The sequence below is a fragment of the Neofelis nebulosa genome, chromosome 16 (genome assembly GCF_028018385.1).
Source record: "Neofelis nebulosa isolate mNeoNeb1 chromosome 16, mNeoNeb1.pri, whole genome shotgun sequence".
NCBI lineage: Eukaryota > Metazoa > Chordata > Mammalia > Carnivora > Felidae > Neofelis > Neofelis nebulosa.
The window spans coordinates 9,468,848-9,477,908 of NC_080797.1; the positions used below are offsets into that span (position 1 = coordinate 9,468,848).

The following is a 9,061-nucleotide window of genomic DNA, read 5'->3' on the forward strand; positions in this document are numbered from 1 at the left end:
AGTCTAGATGCTCTTTTCCATTGCTTTACCTCCACCGTGTCTTACACGTTGCACTCTAGGCCAGCGCTGTCCCACACGGTAGACACCATCTGACTCTCTGAATTGAAATCAGTTATAATAAAATGAAATTAAACGTTCTGTTCTGCAGTCAGAGTAGCCACGTTTCGAATGCTCAGTAGCCACATGTGGTTGGTTAGTGGTTACCATATTGGACCGCACAGATACAGAACGTCTCCATCATTGCAGAGCATTCTATTGGACAGCACCGTTCTAGACACTGGAACACATTTGTCTCTCCAGTATGCCATGCTCCCTTATGTTGCCTCCAAGCCTTGCACAGGCTGGTCCCCCTGCCAGCAACAACCCTCCCCCCCAAACACACACACACACACACACACACACACACACACACACTGCCCTTGTTCTAGCCAGCTCCTACTCATCTGTTGTCTCTCCACTGAAACATCCATTCCTAGCCTTTCCTAGACCCTGAACTGGGTTGGAGGCCCCCACTAGGTGCTCCAATGACACTATATGCTTCTCTGATCATAACTCACTATCCATTATTGTTAACGTTTATTTGTCTGGCTTCACCTTTGACAATAACGAATGCCTACCTCACAATGTGCCAGACATTGTGCCTAGTGCTTTACATGCAACTCTCAGAGCCACCTTATTTCACAGACTGGGAAACTGAGGCTGAGCAAGATTAGGCACCTTGTCCAAGGCCACATAGCTGGGAGGTGACAAAGCAGGGGTTTGAATCCAGGGACACACCCTTATGCACCAAGCTCAACAAGGGGCAAGGTTTTGCCCCCCCCCCCTTTTTTTTTTTACTGTATCCTCAGGACCTAGCAGACAGCTTGTGCTCAAGGCTTTTTTTCCCCTTTTTTTCCTCCAAGAAAGCTCTGAATGACTGCATGGTTAATCATAATCATAATGCAGAGGACATCATTGTGCTGTTGGGGAAAAACCGAAAAGTAAGTGGACACCCTCAAATCCTTCAGAGGCATTTCAGATGACAATGACAATTGGGCAGAAAACCCTAATTGCAAATGCAGTTTTTAAAAAGTTCTCAGATCATCAGCCATCAGGAACATGCAAATAAAAACAACGAGATACCACTTCACACTGCTGGGATGGCTATAATTAAAAAGACAGATAATGACAAGTGTTGGTGAGCTTATGGAGAAATTGAGATGCTCATACATTGCTGATGAATCATAAAATCAAACAGCCACTTTGGAAACCAGTCTAGCTGTTCCTCAAAAAATTAAACACTAAGGGCACCTGGCTGGCTCAGTTGGAAGAGCATGCAACTCTTGATGTCGGGGTCATGAATTCGAGTCCCATGTTGGGTGTAGAGACTATGAAAAAAAAATTAACCAGGTAGTTACCATATGACCTAACTATTGCACTCATTTCAAAAGAAAGGTAAATGTATGTCTACACAGACACTTGTACACAACTATTTACGGCAGTGTTATTCATCATGGCCAAGTAGAAACTAAAATGTATAAGGCTTCTTTTGGGGGAAATGAAGATGTCCCAAATTAGACTGTGATGACAGCTGCACAACTGTGTAAATATATTAAAGACCATTGAACTGCACACTTAAAAACAGTGAACTGGATGGGATTTCTATCTTAAAAAAAAAAAAAAAGTCCTCTGAGCAGAAAATAATGCCTGTGTTCTTAGTGGGAAATGAATCAAGCAGAGAAGAAAGTCTTCTTCAGTTCCAAGGTCACTGGACTTCTATTTCTTTTTTTTTTTTTTTTTTTTTTAATGTTTTTTATTTATTTTTGGGACAGAGAGAGACAGAGCATGAACGGGGGAGAGGCAGAGAGAGAGGGAGACACAGAATCGGAAACAGGCTCCAGGCTCCGAGCCATCAGCCCAGAGCCTGACGCGGGGCTCGAACTCACGGACCGCGAGATCGTGACCTGGCTGAAGTCGGACGCTTAACCGACTGCGCCACCCAGGCGCCCCTGGACTTCTATTTCAACAAGTTTTGCTCAGTTCAGTCTCCATGTAAGGAAAAATCTCCTCCAAGCAGCCTTCACACCTATGTGTTTCATTTCACACTTAGTAACTTTTTTATAAAGGCATGTTTCTTTTTTTGGAATTTATTTTCAGAATTGATTTTAAGAAAAGGAAGAGAAAGGTCACAAAAATGTGTAACAGACATATTCTTTGGAGGAAGGAATTAAGGATCAACGATGGGGGGCATCTGGCTTGCTCAGTCGGTAGGGCAGGTGACTCTTGATCTCAGGGTCCTGAGTTCAAGCCCAGGTTGGGGCTAAAGCTTACTTTAAAAAAAGGGGAGGTGGGGTGCCTGGGTGTCTCAGTTGGTAGACCATCCAACTCTTGATCTCAGGGTCGTGTGTCATGAGTCCACATTGGGCATGGAGCCTACTTAAGAAAAAAAAAAAAAAAAAACAAGGATCAAGGGTGAGAAGGCAACTTCCTTTTCAAGGTGTATCCTTTGCACTACTTGATTTTTTTTTTTTTTTTTGCCATTGGCTTAAAAAACAAACAAATATGGACTGTCTTGTAGAGTTAAAAAAAAAATTTCAACTCATATGTGCAAGCTATGGCCAAAGCCTGTACATAATTAGTGTAAATTCTAAAGAGAGGTGGGGGAGAGGGGTTCAGAGTCTATAAGATGAGAATTATTCTGGCCTTAGAGGGGAGGAAGGGTAGGACTTGGGGGGAGGGAGGTGGACAGGCCAGGGCCTACGCCTAAAACTTTTGATTTCCTTATGCCAATCCCAAAACTTGGTCCGGAGCCTGGGCCGGGCCATGTTTACTGGCCAGATAGACAAAGCCTCCCTGAGCAGCACTGTATCTGGAACTGACAGTAAAGAAATAGAAAGAAGCCTGTTTAGGAGGCTGGACAAGCTTCCTGGAGCAAAGGAGACAGCGACTAGAGTTTAGCAGGCCCATAGTGGGAGAAAAAAATGCTAGCTCAGGTGGCCCTGGTCCCCAGCAAGGACCACCTTAGAAGGCCACCGAGGCCACAGAGGAGAAGGGGACCAAAGTCCTGCCGGTGTAAGTACAGTCTGCTGGCCTGGGAGAATTCTCACTCTCATGGAAAGAGCTGCCACTTCCCACACCGCCTCTGAGCCCCAGAGGCCACTGCTCAGCCAGACCCCCATGTGGGACCTTTCTCACAGGACCTAGAACAGCCACATCCAGGCCCTGTGCCAAATCTGGGAGCCCAGGCCCAGGCTGGGCATTTGCCTCTAGGGAATTTCCCCAACCTTGGGCTGAAGCTGGGCCCGTTGTCAACAAGGCCTGCTATTGGCTAATAGACTTCTGATTTTTTTAATTAAAAGATCAGGAGAGAGGGATGTTATCTGGGAGATCAGAACTGAGAAAGGGGGGAATGGGAGGAAGGACCGAGTCTGAGCCAAATAAAGATGGGGCAGAGAGAGGAAGCGCGGGTCTCAGAGACAGGACCCAGAAGAGAGACACGCCCTGAGGCCGAGAGATCCAGAAGCAGGACAGGCTAGAACCAGCGACAGACAAGGGGAAAGACCAGACGCAAGCAGGGTTGGTCTGGACCAAGCACCAAAAATGCATCAGATAACCTGACTGAGACAAACGATGGCCCAGGCTGCGAGCGAGGTCGAGCCTAAGGGACAGCAGTCGGACACCGAGGGATGGACGCGGACCAGAAGACCGAGCCGGGGACGCAGAAGGACAGACCCCAACCCCGCGCGGCTCCCACCCCGTCGCCCCTCCCCGACCGGGCCCCAGCCCCGCCCCCGCGCCCAGACGCGGCCCCGCCCCTTTCCCTAAGGGAGCTCCAGTCCCCGCCCCCACCCCCACCCCCCGCAAACACCTTCCCTGGGACGCGGGCCTGCGGCTGGAGTTAGGTCTCCCCAGGACAGCGTGGGGGCGCGGCAGATCTTCCCCGTGGACGCGGATGGCCCACTCCTCATGCCCCACTCCGCTTCCCAAGTCACAAAGCAGGACAGTGAGGGTGTCAGGGACTGTGGCCTCTGCCTCCCTCCGAGGGAGCGGGTGCGTCCTAGAAGGATGCAACCTAGAGATGGCAACACAAGGAGCTTGGAGGACGCGGGCACACGCTTGACCGTGAGCCAGGCACTTAATGAGCATTTTGTTTCTTCTTCTTTTTTTCCAAGATTTTATTTTTAAGTAATTTCTACGCCCAACGTGGGCTGGAACTCACAACCTCCCCTCTCCCCGACCCCCGCTCCCACCAGGTCAAGAGTCCCCCACTCCACCCACAGAGCCTGCCAGGTGCCCCTGGGCATTTTCTTTCTTAATCCTTACCTCCCCCTGGGAGATAGAACTTCCATTTCAGAGAAGGGGAAACAGAGTCAGAGGTGAAATAACTCTCTTGCTCTAGATTACAGCACGGGTCGCAAGTGATGGTGAGAATTGAACCCAGACCATCTGATTTCCCTCTGTGTTCCCATCTCTTCTTTAAAAAAAAAAAAAAAGTCAGCTTCATTGTGGTCTAATTTATATATATCCTTTAGAATTTTAATTTACTTTGTAATTTAAAAAAAACGTACACCCTTGGGGGCCCTGAGTGGCTCAATCGGTTATGATCTCTCAGGTTTTGTGGGTTCACCTGCCTTGGCTCTGGGCTAGCCCTGCAGAGCCTGTTTGGGATTCTCTGTCTCCCTCTCTCTCTGCCCCTCCCCCCACTCATGCTGTCTTGTCTCTCTCAAAGTAAATAAATAAACTTTAAAAAAATAAAATAAAAAATAAAAAAAACTTACACCCTTTTTACACTGACAGTTTAAAGAATTTTGGGGAAGACACAAATGTTCTGACCACAGCAAAGGGAATAACGGGTTGACTAAAGATCCAAGGGAAGAAGTTCCGAAAAAGAGTTTAGGATTTGAGGGGCACCTGGGTGGTTCAGTCAGTTAAGTGTCCAACTTCAGCTCGGGTCATGATCTCATGGTTGGTGGGTTCAAGCCCTGCACATGGCTCTCTGCTGTTGGTGAGAGCCTGCTTCAGATCCTCTGTCTCCCTCTCTCTCTCTCTGCCCCTTCCCTGCTGATCCTCTCCCTCTCAAAATTAAATAAACATTAAAAAAAAAAAAGAGTTTAGGATTTGAGTGTTAGACCTTCCCTCAGAGCCCTAGGGTCCCCAGGGGCTGCCTGATTGCTACAAAAGCCTATCTCAGGAGAGAAAAGTTGTCCAGACCTGGGTACCCAGGTCAAACATTGCCTGAAAGTCCCACTTGGGGTCCAGAGAGTTAGGCAATGGGGAAAACATGCTTCAGAACTTCCTTTGTTTCTCTGGGTTTTTTCCACTTGTTTTTTGTAAGTTTCTGCCTTTCATGGTAGGAGCTTTCCTCAAATGTCTGGGACCAGAAAGCCAGGTGCATGGATGGGGCTTCACTGAGCTTCCCTAAAGGGTGATGTCACCATTCTCAAAGTTTCCAGGGCAGACGTCTGCTTAATTCCCCCTGGTAGGCAGGGTCTCCTCTGTGCTTGGGTCCCCAGGGCACCAAGGTCTCAGCTTTTCCACTGAGTTAGGAATGGTCATCAACTGTCCAAGCATTGCCTCTGCATGGCTTCCTCTCCCACCCTCTTTGTCCTTATTTTATTCTTTTGTGATCATTTTATTTATTTATTTATACATTTTATTTAAAGAGAGAGAGTATGAGCAGGGGATGGGCAGAGAGAGGGAGACAGAGAATCCCTAGCTGGCTCTGCACTGTTAGCACACAGCTGGACACGGGGGTTGAACCCACAAACCACAAGATCACCACCTGAGCCAAAACCAAGAGTCGGACACTTAACCGACTTAGCCACCCAGGTTCCCCTATCCTTTTGTGATTATTTTAGAGGGGTTTGGGGAGGAAAGCATTTTTTTTTAAATTTTTTTCTTAATGTTTATTTATTTTTGACAGAGAGAGAGAGACAGAGCATGAGCAGAGGAGGGGCAGAGAGAGAGGGAGACAGAAGCAGAAGCAGGCTCCAGGCTCCGAGCCGTCAGCACGGAGACTGACGCGGGCCTCGAATGCACAGACTGTGAGATCATGACCTGAGCCAAAGTTGGACGCTCAACCGACTGAGCCACCCAGGTGCCCCGTAACTGGAAGCCCAACCATAACTGTGACATTTTATTTCTTTTTTTTTTAATGTTTATTTTTGAGAGAGAAAGACAAAGTGCAAGCAGGGGAGGGGCAGAGAAAGAGGAAGACACAGAATCCTAAGTAGGCTCCCAAGCTGTCAGCACAGAGCCCAAAGTGGGGTTCAAACCCACGGACTGTGAGATCATGACCTGAGCCAAAGTCGGATGCCCAACCAACTGAGCCACCCACGTGCCCCTAAGATTTTATTCTTAAGTAACTTGTGTTATAGTTCCAATATCTTCCTTATATCTTTTAACATGTTTATTAGTCTAAAATTCTTATTCTAGGGTACCTGCCTGGCTCAGTCAGTAGAGCATGGGATTTTTGAACTTGGGGTCATGAGTTTGAGCTCCATGTTGGGTGTGGAGCCTACTTAAGAAAAATTTGGAAGTAATAAACAATTTAAAAAATGAAAATAAATAAAATAAAATTCTTATTCTGACAAGAAACAGGTTATAGTTTTTCTGTTGAAAGCAGTGATGCCCTGGGGCACCTGGGTGGCTCAGTGTGTTCCCTGTTCGACTTTGGCTCAGGTCGTGATCTCACAGTCTGTGAGTTCAAGTCCTGCATTGAACTCTGTGCTGACAACTCAGAGCCTGGAGCCTTCTTCTGATTCTGTGTCTCCCCCTCTCTCTTCCCCTCCCCTGCTCATGCTCTCTCTCTCTCTCTCTCTCTCTCAGAAATAAACATTAAAAAATTAAAATTTTTTTTTTTTTTTTTTTTAAAGAAAGCATTGATGCCCTTAGCCTGTGGGATCTGCTGCTAAGTCCAGTCAGATAGTTTCAGATTTGAGTTGAACTGTAGAACACCCAGCTGGTGTCACCGAATTGCTTGGTGCGGAAAGAAAACCCTGCTCGTTTGGTGACCAGAAGTGTGGGAAAGCAGAGGAGACACCCCCTGCTACCTCCCCTGGGAATCTCCTGCATGGGGAGTTGATAAGCCCGGGAAGGAGGCGCCATGAGAATACAGCCAAGCCACTCCTCGCCCCACAAGATGACCTTCAGGACGTGTTTCAACACTTTGCTCTCCAAAGAGAAGCAGCCTCAGGACTCACCCCTAAAATGTCATTCCCCGGATGTTGGGGGGGGGGGGGTGAGTGGGCAGCTGTCAATCAGTCCACACCTGTTTTCAGCAGCATCTCCCAAACCTTGAGGTCTGGGCCGCCCTAATTGGACTCCAGGCACACCTGGAGCCCAGAGCTGAGTCATTGGGGAGGTGGAGGCAGGTGCTGTCTGTTCCAAGGCAACGGGGGAGGGGGGGGGCAATTAGCTCATCCCTCCCCATCACCCCCAAGAAATCTTTCTTTCCCACCTGATCCTCTTTGGGGGGAGGAGCTGGCAGCTGGTTTTGACCCCGACCTAGCATTGGATTCATCGTCCCGAGTGACAAGTGTCCGTTTACTGACCTGTTGGCACCCAGTGACTGCGCATATCTGTGCAGCCTTAGCACTTCGCACATGGGAAGAGAGACCAGTTACATTTCCGTAAATAGGAGGCTTTAGAGGACGTCTTAGAAGAAAACGCTTGTTTTCCTCAGGCGATGCTCGGGGCCCCGATGCACACAGAGCTGTTTGGCCGCACCTTTCTGGAATAGAAGGGAGGATATTTGTTTCTGGGCATAGCAAACCATGCTCCACGGAAAGTTTGTGTCTCTACCTTCTCCCCTTACATTCTGGGGTTTGGAGTCACCCCAGAGAGCCTGTGCAGATGTCATATTTTGTGGTATGTCTTTAGGGACGACCCTTAATTTCATTAAAAATTTCTGTTAGAAGACCTGTTTCAGGCCCTGCTCGCCTGAGGCAGCAGACAGAGCTTGGAGCCATGCCGTGCTGCTCTGGCCTATAAGTGTGTGTGTGTGTGTGTGTGTGTGTGTGTTGGGGGGGGGGACAGAGTTGAAAGGGGAGCAAATGAATCATTTTAGGTGGGTGAAGTCAGTCTGCAGGGAGCAGCCACTTAGAGGAAATCATCAGCACATTACCGGAAGCCAGAGCAGCCCCGATCTGTGTTCTTGCAGAAGAGAGTAGACAGCCGATGTGTCAGCAGCTCCAGAAAGGCCGAGGCCCAGACTTGCCACTGCGCACACTCTGCGGAACCTTCCAGCCCCCTGCTCGTGCCTCTTCAGCTTCTGTCTTCTTGTCTCTGGAGGTCTCTGTTCTTCCGAGCTCCTCTAGTCACGCCCTCGGGTGGCTCAGTGTCTTCTCCCTTCTCAAGGTCATGGCTGGTGTGGGGGCCGGAGCCATATTGTTCCAGTAAACCTTGGCAAGCCGTTTCCAGGAAAAGTGCAGGGGAGGAGGGGGAGGAGTAGGTTTACCTAAAAGGCCATCGGAGCTTCTGAATGAAAGTATCGGCTGCAAAAAGAGAGCAGGCCACCTCAGCTTCTAAAGGAAATTCTGTTCAGGCCTGATGCTCAGAAAACCCACTTTCACAGGCGTGGGAGGGGCTGAGGGGCTGTTTCACAGGAAGTCAAGGAACGCGCAGGAGGCGTTGGAGGCTGCCAGCTGTTCTGCAAAGAGGTAGGCGGTAACCTTGGTCTGCTGGGCACGGTGAGAGATGGCATTCTCCCTTGGAAGTAGGGCCTTCCTCGGATAAGCCCTAACGGTCCTTTCCTCCCACAGGTATTGGAACATTCCCTTAGCTGAATCCAACGGTCAGTATTTTCAGCTCTCAGTGAGGAAAGCAGTTCTGAAACTTGGGAGCATTGCCTCCCTTCCTGAAGGCCAGTGTTGGGGAGGCCTGGGCCACATATTGAAGGAGTCTTCAGGGTGGACCTCTGTAGTCTGCCTGCTGTTCCAGCAGGTCCCAGAACTTACCCCCCACCCTCTTCTTCCAGCAGGAAGTTCATATCCATCCTTACAGCAGGCAGATGGATGCCTGGGCCTGCTAAGCTTGCCTTTCTTCAAGCTCCTTTTTTTTTTTTTAAACGTTTATTTATGTT

At 48.8% G+C, this 9,061-nt stretch overlaps 1 long non-coding RNA gene across 1 annotated transcript; it reads right to left on the bottom strand.

Moving 5' to 3' along the window:
• Positions 1–2,077: 2,077 nt before the first annotated feature.
• Positions 2,078–8,604, bottom strand: LOC131497077 (uncharacterized). Its single transcript, XR_009254757.1, has 3 exons — positions 8,105–8,604; positions 7,533–7,711; positions 2,078–2,412 (listed from the first exon to the last, which is right to left on the bottom strand). It is a non-coding gene; the product is annotated as an uncharacterized LOC131497077 (long non-coding RNA).
• Between the last annotated feature and the right edge of the window lie 457 nt (positions 8,605–9,061).